Source organism: Symphalangus syndactylus, chromosome 18 (assembly GCF_028878055.3).
Source record: "Symphalangus syndactylus isolate Jambi chromosome 18, NHGRI_mSymSyn1-v2.1_pri, whole genome shotgun sequence".
NCBI lineage: Eukaryota > Metazoa > Chordata > Mammalia > Primates > Hylobatidae > Symphalangus > Symphalangus syndactylus.
Window position 1 is genome coordinate 83,830,181 of NC_072440.2, and position 14,406 is coordinate 83,844,586.

Sequence of the window (14,406 nt, forward strand, 5' to 3'; positions counted from 1 at the left end):
CTGAAACCTTGGCCTCCCGGGTTCAAGCGATTCTCCTGCCTCAGTTTCCCAAGTAGCTGGGATTACAGCCCCGCACCACCACGCCCATCTAATTTTTGTATTTTTAGTAGAGAGGAGGTTTTGCCATGTTGGCCAGGCTGGTCTCAAACTCCTGGCCTCAAGTGATCCACCCACCTCAGCCTCCCAAAGTGCTGGGATTACAGGCGTGAGCCACCGTGCTGGCCTATTTTTTTGTTTGTTTGTTTTTTGTTTTAATGAGGGTGAAATAGCCTGATACAGACCAGTGTGGAGCTGCAGAGAGCCCCCTGTCCTCTCCTCAGCTCAGGTGAGGACGTGAGAGCCAGGGGAGCTGAGAGCCCTGCTCCTGGAGGCCGGGGATTGGGGAAAACAAAGTGGTCAGGCCACAGAGCTAGGATGGCTGGAACCGCTGCTGAAGAAGGGGCAGCTGTTCTATCCCAATCCAGGGACCAATTCAGTTAAATGGGTTCACAGATGTAAAGCACTTAGTGCTTGGCACTGAGCAAATCTAGTAGCACTATTATTATTAATTTGTACAAAGTAATTAAATGTTTTTCAAGTAATGCTAAAAGGCAGTTCCAGACACTGCCCACGAAATGTGATTGACACATTCTGCTACAGGCAGGCAAGATGATCTTTCCCCCACTTTCCCCACTCCCTTTCTCATTTACAGATCCTTCTGGCAGCCTTTCATATCAGCCAGGCCCTGGCTCAAAGCTCAGAGGCCACACTGACAAGTGGCATGGACTCGGGCAAACTTGGGCCTCATCTGTAAAATGGGTCACGATGCCTCCTGGAGTTGGAAAGGGCATCTGTGCTATGGTCCCCTGAGCTATGATCCAGCCAGCACCCTGAGCCCAGGATCACCAGTGCCACAGAATTGGTTGCTGCTCAGAGGCTGAGCAGATCCCAGGAGCAGAAAAGGGAAGAGAGAGGGGGAGCCCCAGCCAGGTTCTGGAATCCCACAGCCCCGGCAGAGAAGCAGGAAGGAAAGGAGATGGGGAGAGGGCTTTTCATTCCACAGAGGTGGTAATTCATCCTGTCTTAAGATCCAGGAATATAATCCAGACACTGGGAACTCCAAGGCTCAGGAGCACAGAAAGGCTAAGTTCCTTCGCCTGTGGTTAGGTGGGTGGTCTCTGCAGTTCCCCATTTAAACTGGGAACTAAGCAACCAGCCACTACCACGTGCCTCTATCTGGCCCATTTCCAGCCATAGTCTTAGTCCCAAAGGCCCTTCTAGGGACCTTGGGTGGTCACTGGCCCTTCCCGGGGTCCCTGCCGGGGTTCCCCGTCCCCCGAGTAGTCTGCTCACTCCTCAAGGGATGGAGCTGGCAGGAAAAGCTGGGATGAACTTGGGGGCTTGTCCTAAAAACGCCTCATCACAGAGCTGGAAGTGACAGAAAGGAGGGCCAGGTCAGAGCTTCTTGCACTGTGAGGCTCTCCCAGGGGGCCTTCATCCTGGTGCGCTGCTGGGCAGGTAATGATGAAGATGGGAACATTCATCCACACCTGTCCCAGGTCTCATTTCACAGGTGAGAAAACTGAAGCTTGCAGAGTTAAATGTCCCAAACCTAACAGAAGCGGTGAGTGTCAGAGCAGGATTCGAACCCACATCTTCAGTCCCGGTGCCTGTGCGCTGGCCCCTCCACATGCAGTGCACAAGTATTCAGTGAGTGGGGTGAGCCCAGCTCTGGCCAGGTGTTGGGGAGGGGTCAGGCAAGGCCAGAGGGTACATGGCATAGAACGAAGAGGCTGGATTTCAGGGGACACACTGGACTCTCAGTCCCAGCTCAACCACGCCATCAGGGGCCTCAGCGAGTTACTTAACCTCTCTGGCCTCGGGTGCCCATGGTGGAAAATGGGGATAACAGTTCTGGCAGAGAGATGCAGAAAGGAGTAAGTCAGAAAATGTAGGTGTAACCCAGATATCAGCGGGGGACTCCCAGCTTCCTGAGGTCTAAGCATGATGAATGTGAAGCCCTATGCTGGGGGCGGAGGAACCCAGGGCCCTCCCCAGGATTTCTTCTGGTCCCCTAGAATGGCAGTGCAGTGGGGCTTAGGTTCCGGGGGTCCTCAGCCTCTAGGCCCTGCTTCTGCATTTCTCTCTGTGCCATCCTGTGATAACCCAGGTGCAGCATCTGTCCCTCCCTCTCTTCCCATTCTGGAGCAGGGAGCAGGTGGGGGCGTTCACTGCACAGTGGATAGGGAAACAGCTTCTCCTGGAACACAGCACGTTCAGATTCTTCACATGCCCTTCAGTCGCTTCACTGGGGACTTTGGCCTCCCCACTGCACAGTGCCAAAGTCTCAGCCGCCGCCTCTCACAGCCCTGACCCTGCCACCCCTCTCTCCCCCTCACCCCTGCTCTCCCTGCTGTGTTCTCCAGACTCCTCTCCCTTTGTTCAGGCAGCCCATGGGGCCTCCCGTCTCCTCTGCTGACTCCTCTAGACCCCTCTCTGCACATCCAACCCAGCCAGGTGCTCGCAGGGCAAAATGATCTTCACGGAAGCCACCTTCTTAGACAGCAGTCTTGGTTATAAAAAATAAAGGCAGGGGCTGCGCACGGTGTCCCACGCCTGTAATCCCAGCTACTCAGGAGGCTGAGGCAGGAGAGTCGCTTGAATCCAGGAGGTGGAGATGGCAGTGAGCCAAGATCGCGCCACTGCACTCCAGCCTGGGCAAAAGAGAGAGACTCTGTCTCATTGAAGAAATAAATAAAGGCAAGGAGGGCACACGTGGAGTGAGTTGCCTCCCCATCCCTGCCTTCGATCCTTACTGGCAGCCTGCCCTTAAGAAGTGCACATGGGCCGTGTGGTAAAACCAATTCTTGTGTTGTGCTCTGCAAAGACTATTTGGGAAAAAAATATTGCTCTGAGGGGCTCCATGCAAACTCAGGGAGAGGAGCAATTTAGGGAAAACAGACAAGCAACTTGGGTTTTGCCCCCACTGACCACTCACTATGTGACCTCCTTACCTCAGGGACCTGGACTTTCCAGTCACCTGTGATATGGGAAAGGGGGGTGGGTTCGAACCAAGCAGACTCCCAGGGCGCTTCTGGTTGTCACTGCCTGGAGAAGCCCTGGGAGGAATGACAAGCCCCACGTCCCCCTCAGCCAAGTCACTGCCCTACCCCTGCAGCTTGTAGCAGCCGGGCAGCCCCTGCCCTCGGAAAGTGTGTGCGAAGCCAGATGCAGGCAGAGCGGCTGGGACCCTTGATAGGCAGAGGAGCGTGGCCTGAGCTGGGGGCCTGCATTGCACATGAGGAAGGCCTGGGAGGGAGAAGTGGGTCCCGTTTCCTGGCCCAACCACTGACTGTGACTTTGAACAGCTAGCTTCCTCTCTCTGAGTCGTGGTTTCTTATCTGATAAGAGGGAGTGCCTGGCTTCGAGATAGGGGCTGGGCCATGGGTTGGCCTGGCCAAGACTCAAAAAAGGAGTCTTTAAAGGCTTAGCCAGCCTCTGAACTCTACCCTACACATAACGAAATCAACATCAAGAAAGGAAGAGCAATATTACAGCGCAGGAGCTTAACAGCCTAGAGGGAAGCGATGGGAATTGCTCACAGCACCCTGGTCAGCAGCCTGGTTCATTCAGCGGACACTGCCTTGGATCTTATCAGTGCCAGCCCTGGACAAGGCCGCACAACCAATCCTGGTCACACCCGACCTGGCCACATCCCCTCCTGCCCCCTGTGGTGTTTCCTTCAGGCTCTGATCCCACCCCTAGCCTCCACTGGGCGGCACCCGCAAAGAGCTCCATCATCTCAGACTGCACAGCCACCTGACTACCCCATCGACCTTGGGTTTTGAGTGAACGAATGACTGCTGTCAACAATGAGTGTTTATCGGGTGCCAGCCCAGAGTTATGCACTGAGTGTGGTGGGAGCTGTGATGCCCATCCCAGGTCACCCTTTGGTGAAAGACTTGCTGCCCCAGCTGCTAGGAGGGTGATCGTTTAGCCACGTGCCCTTTCAGGGGTAGCTTCAGTGGCAGGGAGTCATCTCTCCCAGGATCTCACCTCTTCCCGGGCAGCCAGCTTCAGTGACTGAAGGATGCAACAGCAGAAAGGCCTGACACCCTTGGCCCAAGGGGGAGGACTCTGAAGAGCAGTTCTGGCTCCAGAACCCCCATGGGGCTGGCTGAGGCTGCCCTTGGGCCCACATCCCAGCCTGGCCTCGCCCTGCCCAGTCCTGCTTCCTGTCCCCCTATCCACAGGAGGCTCCACCCCCTCAGAGCCTGCTTCCCACTCACAATAGAGACTCGGCCCTTATGCCACTCAGGAGTGCTCAGCCTAGCTGGAAATAGAAACAACAGCAATAGCAGAAACAATAAATACCATTCACTCCACTAACTACCTCCTGCATTCACTCCACTGTCTCCCATTGGCCAGGCAGCATGCAATGCATTTTATATTTTCTTTCTAAAATGGTTTAATGTATTTTTTTGTAGACATGGGGTTTCGTTTCGCCATGTTGCCCAGGCTAGTCTCATACTCCTGGGCTCAAGCCATGCTCTCGTCTTGGCTTTCCAAAGTGTTGGGATTACAGGCGCAAGCCACTGTGCCTGGCCTTCAATGCATTTTACATCCACAGTCTCAGTATAACTGAGAGTCAGGCCTCTCTCAGTTGAAATAGCCAGAAATCCAATTGAAACAGCTTAAGTAAAACAGAGAATATATTGGTCCAGGTAACTGGAAAGTCTAGTAAGTCCAGTAGACTTCGTGCTTCAGCTGCCGGGGGAGCCAAGTGTGGCCACAGGGTTGAGAGTCCACGTCTCCCTCCTGGCGGCTCTGATTCCACGGTGCTGGCTTCAGTCTCAGACACAGTCTCTCCATTTGGTGTCTGTGTTCATTTCCTGCAGCTGCTGTAGGAACTCACCACGAACTCGTGTAGCTTAACACAACAGAAAGTGATTCTCTCCCAGTTGTGGAGGCTGAAAGTCTGAAGTCAGGGTGTGGGTAGGGTGTTTCGAGGCTCTAAGGAGGAGGCTGTCTCCTGCCTCTCTCCAGGCTCCTGGGCAGTGCCAGCCATGCTTGGCATCCCTCAGCTTGTAGCTGCTGCGCTCCCATCTCTGCTGCTGTCATCACTCGGCCTTTTCCCTGTGTGTGTCTGTGTCTCGATTTCTCTCTTCTTAGAAGGACACAAGGCATTGGACACAAGCCACAAGCCACCCTGACCCAGGATGGCTTCATTTTCACTTGCCTACATCTGCAAAGACCCTTTTTCCAAATAAGGCCACCTCCAAAGGTGCAGGGAATTAGAACTTGGGGTACACAAGTTCACTTTTGGGTGAACTTTTTGGGGTACACACTTCAACCCACAGCAGTGGCTAAAGGCTTCAGCTTTCCTTCTATCTACCTAGTGACTCCAGTGGGAAAGAAAGCTTCAATAACTCCAGCTAACACCCCAAGTGCGTTCCCACCAGCCTGTTTGGAGTCACAAGTTCATCCCCAGGAATCTGACTCCATGGCAGGGGCGAGGGAATAGGGAATATTCTCATTGGCCAGGCCTCAGTCATGATCTTATGCTGGAACCAGGAAGTGAGGTCAGCCAGCCCTGGACCACATACCCAACAGAAAATCCAGGGGACATCACCAAAAGAAAAGGGAAAGGATGCTGGGAAGATCAAAAGAACAGATTCCACTCAACCATCAGCAACCCCAGGCACCTACAGTATGGGCCTGATTTCCATTTACTGAAGGTTGACAAAGTTAATGACTTGCAACCAGCTAATGGGATTGGAACTGAGCTGAGACTCTAACTCAGGCCTATCTGGCTGCAAAGCTAGGCTCTTTCCCCAACAGGAGTTCAGAGGGTGGTGTCCCTTGCAACGGAAGAGGTGGGACTTGGGCTGTGCCTTGAGTGTAGGGAAAGGGAAGACCACCCTGGGAAGGAGAGGCCTGGGGTCTGCAGAGCCGGTGGCCTTCGGCTCGAGGCAGAGGATTCTCTTGAGGGAGGGATGAGAGTGAGGTTCACTGTGCAAGGCCTCAGGTGTCTTCTGTTTTCCATGGACAATGGGGAGTCACTGAAGACTTATGAGCTGGAGAGACTCTGCCATGGATCAGCTCACAGTGCTCTGCGTAAGTGGTCCTCCGGGAATCAGCAGCTGCAAAGGTGTGAAGCGTTGATTGGGCGGGGAGACGCTGACAGGGAGGAGGCTGTGGCCACAGTCAGGTGAGCGGTGATAAGGCCCTGGCACCTCCACCTACCCCCACCCAACAGGCCCCAGGTCCCCATCTAACTACATCTCACCCAGCCCCCACCCACTGAACTCCAGTGATACCCCGGATCCCAGACCACCTGGGACTTTCCTCACACTCAAAAACCCCTCTCAGCAAACTGTTCTCATGATCAGTGTATGAGCCAGCCTTGAGTGGCAGGTCATCACGTCCTGGCTAGTCACGTTCTGCTACCGCCAAAAGAAATTTCCCCAGCCAAGAGGGCAAGCGAGGCCAGCCGTGGGGCCAGCTTCTCTGCTGCCTGTGATTCAGGGAACAGGGACGGGGACTGGGAGAGGGGCTGCTGTGCCCCAGGGACCCAGCGGGTGGGCTCCTCTGCGTGCTGTCTGCAGTGATGAATGCCCACCCACTGGAAGACCCACAACTGAGGATGGAAGCCCACGGGCTGCTGGGGAAACATCCCGGAGGCTGTGAAGGGTCTGGGAAGGGGAGGGGATGAGGGGCCACTTCCTTCAGAGCCCAGATTGGAATTTCCCACCTAACAGGTGGGTAAGAACTGGGGGCTCCGTGAGTCTTTCAAAGATGAGGCAGAGGCTTGCAGGACAGGAAGGAGATTCCCATCGTCCCCTGAGCCGAGCCAGGCAGCCGTGCCCTGGTGAAGTGTGTGTGTCTGCACGTGCATACACACACTGGGGGTGAGGGCTCAGGGCGCCATTCTCTGGTGATACCTATGTCCCTGAAGAGGGTCTCAGGCCACAGTTGGAACCATGCTACTCCCCCTGGGTCCTGGAGGAGATGGAATGAGACCTTTCCCGGCTGGGCCCCCAGATCTTTCGGGTGACTCAGCGTGGAGGGCCCTGCTCACCTTTCCTGTGCCTGCCGCTGCTGAGAGAAGGGGAAGCCAGTGAGGGGAAGTGCAGGCAGCTCTGGGATTTCTCAGTGAGCATTCCCGGCCCCGCCCCTGGGGCACTTGCTGCCGTAGCTGCGGGGAAGCACCTGGAAGGGGCTTGCTGTCTGCAGCGTAGGGAAGGCCCTCATTGACTCAGTGGCTTGGCTTTTTCCTAGTTTTCCCCTGGTGCTGAAAGCGAAGAGTGTTCTTCTCCTGGGACAGTTGAAGGTATTGCTCTGAGGGCTCTCAGGCATTCCAAGACCCCAGGCTTCCGCATGGTCTGGAGATGCGGAGTGGGATGGGATGAAGAGCAGACCCCATTTCTCCGGAGTTGATTAAAAAGGCGGACAGGGTGAGGTGAGGGGGAGCCTACCCATTGCATTGTTTAATGTCATTCATAAAGTTTGAACCAGAAAAAAATCTTCTATTCCGCTGGAAAGCTGTTATGCTTCCTTTTATCAGAAAAGGAGAATTGATACCAGCAGCCTTTATGTTTTGGACGAGACGCCAGGAGGTTGTGTTCAGGTGAGGCTTGCTTGGCCCAGGTTCTGGGACACTGTCTCCTCTGCAGCCTAGGCTTGTGTTCTTTTAACCTGAATTTAAAGGCCTATTATCATTGCATTTCCATTGTGAGTCATCTCAACTCTTTCAGAAACAGGCAGGATAGCATACACGAATGAATGAATGAATGATAGCAGTTATGGAGTATTTACTATGTGGCAGGCCCTGTTCTACGCACTTTACAGTATGGGCTTATTTAAGCCTCCCAGTGACCTGATGAGGAAGATATTATTTGTATCCCCATTTTACAGCCAGGGAACTACAGCAGGCAGGGAATAAAAGCAGCTGGTGGGTGGTGGAGCCGGGCAGTCTGGCTCCCGCATCCTCCTTCCTACTGGCCACGCTATGCTGCCTCTGAGAATGATTGAATGAGAAAAGCTCATTCATCACACCTGGAGGAGGAGGATGGATGAGGGGCAGGGTGGTGACCTGGTGCTGGAGCTGGAGCTGGAGGGTCAGTGTCGATGCCAGCAGTGATGGCAGCCAGGGCGATGGAGACGGGGCTGGTGAAGAGTCCTTCCCGCCTGGCTGCGTCCAGCTGTCCCATGAGAGGGTTCCTTCAGGGAAGACATGAGACAGCTGCTTGCCCTCTCTTGGCCTCCCTCTACTCACTTGGGAGATGGTTAGTGGGATTCAGGGATTTGGGAGGCCTTGCAGCTTAGACACCCATGGCTTTTTTTTTTTTCCCTCTCTTAGAGACACGGTCTTGCTCTGTTACCCAGGCCGGAATGCAGTGTTGTGATTTTAGCTCATGGCAGCCTTGACCTCCTGGCCTCAAGTGATCCTCCCACCTCAGCCTCCTGAGTAGCTGGGATTACAGCCGCATGTCACCACACCTGGCTAATTTTTGTATTTTTTGTAGAGACAGGGTTTTGCCACGTTACCCAGGCTGGTCCCGAACTCCTGGGCTCAAGCAGTCCATCCTCTTTGGCCTCCCAAAGTGCTGGGATTGCAGGCGTGAGCCACTGCCCAGCCAGACTCATGGCTCTTCTTTCTGATCAGAGTTGAGCAGCTGAGCCCCAGCAAGACCTGAAAGGATGGGAAGTCCTTGGGGCTAGGAGAGGGGCACAAGCCTCAAGCCCATGCCCAGCCCAGACCACCCTGTCCTTTCTGAGAACAGCTGAGGTAGAACCTGGTTCTCAGAGCTGGGAAGGGACCCAGAGACCATCTGACCTGAACTTCCATTGTACAGACGAGAACACTGAGGCTCGGGGAAGGAAAGAGATGCTCCCAGGGCCCCAGGAGTGACCCTGCCTCACACCCAGCGCTTCCCACTGTCCATCGCTCTTTCCTGAAAGCCCCAGTAACCAGGCAAGAGGGTGGGCCAGTTCTGGGTTACAGGCAAAAGGAATCTTGGAGCATCTGGCTGGGCCAGTGGGATCTCTGGCTTGTCCCTCGGGGCTTTGTGTCATCCTGGGCCACGAGTCAGAAAAGCATCACTGGGACACCAACCCAGGGCACCATGGCTTTTGGGGTCAGTTGTTGATGACAAATCCTCACGCGTAAGGTGCTGAGTCAGCCCTGGGAAAGGGGCAGGAGAGGCTGTCTATTTTTGGCAGCTTTCCCTGGCCCCTGACTCCCATGACCCGCTCCCCGCTCCACCCCTCCTCCCCACAGTGCTTCTCAGCCCCAGGCTTGCCCTCTGCTTGTAGCTGGTGGTGTCTTGAAAAAGGACCTGATGGGTCGGTATTAGGATGATAACGGTAGAGACAGGCGAGAGAAAACCCCACAGCGAGAGACCAAGCTTCGAGCGCCCATGCTGCCACCTGCTCCCCGCTGTGTGGTCTTGGACCAGTCCTTTCAGCTTCCTCCTCTGTAAAGCACAGGCCTGGTGGTGGGTGTCTGGATGACCCTCTGCCTTCTAACATTTGGGGATTGTGAAGTACGGCCTCTCTCATGGTGTCTTTGTGTTATAAGGAAAAAGAACTGAAAAGGGGGAGCCATAGCCCAAAAAGCTGTGACTCCACTGAAGAAATGCGGGTTTCAGGAGGCCTGTGGGAGGAATTGGGCTGAGGGTGTTTTGGTTGGGCAACCCCGCCTGCATTGCGTCCTCCCACCTCCTGCCTGAAACAGCAGTTCCGGCCGGCATGCCCTCAGGGGCATCAAAGCTAAGCTGTGGCCCCACCCTGAGGCAGAGGGCCTGGGGCCTGGGGCCTGGGGCAGGTGAGGACATATGGACAGTGTGGGCACCACACCTGCCCCTACACTGCCACCCAGGCACACCCAGACACACAGGGGACTTCCTTTAGGAACCCCCCAAACTCACGCAGCCCTAGAGTGGGGGCTTGGAGACCCTGAGATTCCTGAGAAAATTGAAGCCCCATCGGACCTCCCTAGACAGCTCTCTCTGCCCATGTTTAAGCTGCGCACTGGCCCCCGCTCCACAGAAGGTGCCACCCACCCGCCTGCCACTCCCATCCACTCCCATGAGACGGAGCTCCCACCTCAGCCAGCCCATCAAGACCAGTGTCTGGGCCCATGCTTCGGGGCTAGTTTCTCCAGGGAACCCTGCTCAAAGCATTGACAGAGTAAGAGAACAGTATTGAAGAATAAGCCTTACCTTACGTAATCTCTCACCTCGAAGGCAGGGAGTTTGGCAGGTGAAGAAACTGAGGGCTGCGGAGGGGAGGGGGCTTCTTGGGTCGCAGTTAGCAGGTGGGAATCGGGGCTTGAAACCAGGACCCTGCACACAGGCCTCAGGCTGGACGGCACCCAGCACGTGGGCGAAGAAGCTCCGTGGTCTGGAGGCGAAACACAGGCCGGAGCCCCAGCAGCCTCCCCTCCTTCCTCTGTGCGCAGGCTGTGTCTGCCTCACAGGGTCCCTTCTTATGGGACGGTGCTGAGGAGGTAACAGGGCTACAGAGACACATGGTCAGGATGCGTTATCGATATTATTATTCTTGCCACTATTATTATGCCCGCCATGGCAAACGTGACTTTGCGTGCCTCAGGTGCCAACCCCGAGACCTCGTGAGATGCCAGCAGAGACCGCCCCGCCCAGCAGGTGGCGAGTCTCCCACAACAACCCAGGAAGCTGTCCTCTGGCCTCTGACGTCCGTCCTCTCCGGGGCCTCTCCTTCCTTGTGGTTCCGTGTTAAAAATCTCCCTCTGTCTTCCCCCCGACCCTCTGACCGCAATGGCCCGGGCTCCCTGTCCCTCTGTGTGCATGGTGACTTTTGCTGAAAAGCAAATATCACTGGGGCGCCCAGCCTCGTGGTTTCAGGCTGTGCGGTTTACCTCATGACGTCATTTTCCTTCCTCCAGATAAACCAGAAGATACTTTACTGCTCAGCTGGTCCTGGGGAAATGGTGCCTGCCCTGACTTGTGGAAGGTTCAGGGCGGGCATCTGGGCCGTAGCCAGGGCTGAGAAGAGGTCCCCAGGCTTAGCCAAGGCTCACAGTGACCGATGTCTAAAGGAAGATTTCTGGCACCTACTTTGTTAGCATAGACTCAGACAGCCCAGGGGCTGGGGCTCCCAAGGTGCAGAGGAAGGGTAGGGGGCCACAGCAGCCAGAGGCTTGTCCTGAAGCCCCCGACTGCCACTCCCAGCCACCAGAAAGCGTGGACCTTCTGGGCCCTTGTGACAGACCACCAGGCCCTGAGCCACCACCCACACAGGGAAGGAAGACAGCGGCAGCCCAGCCTGGGGAAACTGCCCCGTCCCCAGACTGGGTTGTCCCTTCTCCACATCTCCTGTGCTGCCAGCCAGGTAGGGGATAGGGTTTCCCAGGGGCAGGCACAGGGGAAGGGGCTACCACCTCTCCTGAATGCCCACCCCTGCCCAGGCTCTGTGCTTTATGGTCTCTTTGACTGTCCTCACAGCCCTTTGAAGTCAATCTTTTATAGAGTGCTCTGTTTCCAGATGACAGGCCCAAGGCTCAGAGAGGTTTGGGACTTGCCCAAGATTGCAGCTAGCAATGGGCCTGGCACGCAGTTGGTATTCGGGAATGTTTGTTTCCCAGAAAGGAAGGGAGATGCTACCTTTCCTCCGAGAAGCAACCAGAAGTCTTCAGGCTCGAAAGACAGTTTCCCTCCTGAGGATAGCTGGACCCGTGACAACGTGGGGCCCTGACTGGGCTGTGCCTCCTCTCTGAGGTGGCTGATACATTCTGCTCCCTCAGGAGCTTGGATATCAGGCTGCAGTCTGGTGTCTGGAGTGGCCACAGCAACACAGAGTCATCTCTGTTCAGATCTGGCCACTGCTGGGGAAAGCCCTGGCCCTTCTACCTTCCCTGTGGGGTCCCCTTTCCTTCCACCTGCACCAGGTTCTCATGGGCTCTCTACCCATGCCCAGCAGGCTCCCTCTGCAGGGCACTGCGGGGGAGGTAGGAGTGGATGGGAGGGCAGAGAAGACTGAGACAGAAGACATGTTCCTGTCTTCAGAAAATCAACACTCTTTTCAGGACTCACCATAGGAACGATGGCCACTGCCACCATCACCACGATGCGGAATAATCACTGCACATCCTGAGCCCCAGCCTAAGCAGGTCCCACAGATGTCTCATTTTAGTCCTCCTCCCCTTTAATCCTTGTTAAAAAACAACATGTGAGCTGGGTGTGGTGGCTCACACCTGTAATCTCAGCACTTTTGGGAGGCCGAGGCAGGTGGATCACTTGAGGTCAGGAGTTCGAAACCAGCCTGGCCAACATGGTGAAACCCTGTCTCTACTGAAAATACAAAAATTAGCTGGGTGTGGTGGTGGGCGTTTGTAATCCCAACTACTCTGGAAGATGAGGTAGGAGAATCACTTGAACTCGGAAGGCAGAGGTTGCAGTGAGCCGAGATCACACCAAGAACGAAACTCTGTCTCAAAAAAAAAAAAAAAAAAAAAAAAAAGCTGGGCACAGTGGCTCACGCTGTAATCCTAGCACTTTGAGAGGCCGAGTCAGTTGGATCACAAGGTCAGGAGATCGAGACCATCCTGGCCAACATGCTGAAACTCTATCTCTACTAAATCACAAAAAATTAGCCAGGTGTGGTGTTGGGTGCCTGTAGTCCCAGCTACTTGGGAGGCTGAGGCAGGGGAATTGATTGAACCCGGGAGGTGGAGGTTGCAGTGAGCCAAGATCACGCCACTGCACTCCAGCCTGGGCAACAGAATGAGATTCCATCTCAAAAAAAAAAAACCTAATAAAACAACAAGAAAAACAACCTGTGACAAGTGGCTATTATTTTTCCCATTCTATAGATGAGCAACTGAGCTTCAGTTTCCTGCCCAAGATCACCCAGCCAGGAAGTGGCGGAGCTGGGAGCGGACTCTGGGATGCTCAGGCTGCAGGACCTGTGGTCCATAGTGTGCACTGTGCCTCAGACCTGAGGCAGAAGGATGCACATTCCAGAAAGACGTGCTGTGCACGTGCAGAGCATGAGAGGCTGGGAAACAGGGCCCTGTGAAGGGCCTGAACCTTGAGGGCAGGCAGGAACTAGACTGGCAGGGGGAGGCATGGGCACTCCCAAGACATGGACTGGCCTGAACCCAGTTTCAAGGGAAGGAGCCATGGTGCCTGTGTGAGGGCAGCAAACTGTTCTATGGGGCCAGAGCCCAGGGCCTGGGGAGGGAGATCAAAGCTAGCCAGAGCAAAGCTGGTGCTAGGTGATAGTCTGCTGCCCACCCTCCCTTCCCGCTGTTCAGGCCTGGGCCCCACTCAGAAGCCTGTGTCCTCAGGGTCAAAGGCCTGTCCAGGGTGGTGCCACCCTCCTCCACTTGAAGCCACTCTCCCCCATCTCTCCCTGTGGCCCAGATGCCTGCCAGGGTCAGCTGTTGGGACTTAGCTGTTCCAGGGAGGGAGGCCTGGGCAGCTCGGAGCCAGTGGGTTTGTGGGCTGAGCCAGAGGGCTGGAGAATGATCCCAGCTGATAGGGCCCACGTGGGTGGTCTCTGGGAGAGCCTGGGAGAGAACCAGGCAGGGCGGCTCTGTTCTTGGCCTGGGCTCCCAGAGCTCAGCTGGACTGTTCCTGGACAGGCTGTGCTGGCTGCAGGGCCTCCAGACCCCAGACTCTTTCCCCGAGTCATCCATCGACACCAGGAGTCACTCCTAGGTAGACACAGCTGCCTGCTCACAGCCCTGGGCAGCTCCCTCTGCCCCCAGTCCCCAGCCACCATCTCCTCTCAGCAGCCTGTCCTCTGCTCCTCCATCCTCAGGAGCTGAGCCTCAGTGAAGTGGCTACTAGGTGCTCCAGAGTGGAGGCAGGACAGGACTCTGAGCTGGACTGCCAGGCCCAAGGTGACTTGGAGGTGGGGAAGAGGCAGGGCCACAGGCAGTGAGCCCTGAGCCAGAGGCGGCAGGGACAGTGCCTGAACCCAGCACTCCCTTCCTCACGCCCCTGGCAGGAGGCCCAGGCACAGAGCCAGCCTCACAGGCTGATTCGTGACTGAGAAGCTGCCTCGTGGGCCCTGCTCTGGATGGGAGGGGCCGGGAAAGTCAAGTCTCTGGGCCTTTGCTGCTCTGTGGGGCCTGCCCAGACTGTGTGTGGCTGCTGGGAGGCACTGAAAAGCCATTTTCTTCATTAGGCATCTGTGTGGAGATGGAAGGAACCAACAGGGATGCCTCTCTAATCGTACAGACTTGGGCCAGCCGCCGCTGCCTCAGTTCTTCACAGTTCTCCTTGCTGTCCCTCCTGTTGTGGTCATTAATTTGGGAGGCTCTGGAGAGGGTGGGTGGCATTGTTCCCTGCCATCCTGCTCTCCAGGGCTCAGTTCCATCCCTGGCTCTGGAACCCTAGAAGATGCGAGGCCCCCAGGACACCATTGCCATCCTCA

At 55.7% G+C, this 14,406-nt stretch overlaps 1 long non-coding RNA gene across 1 annotated transcript; it reads right to left on the reverse strand.

Annotated features, from left to right (window-relative positions):
• Positions 1-4,422: 4,422 nt before the first annotated feature.
• Positions 4,423-11,248, reverse strand: LOC129468079 (uncharacterized). The gene is made up of 4 exons (XR_008652538.2): positions 10,206-11,248; positions 8,530-8,674; positions 7,061-8,202; positions 4,423-6,122 (listed from the first exon to the last, which is right to left on the reverse strand). It is a non-coding gene; the product is annotated as an uncharacterized lncRNA (long non-coding RNA).
• Between the last annotated feature and the right edge of the window lie 3,158 nt (positions 11,249-14,406).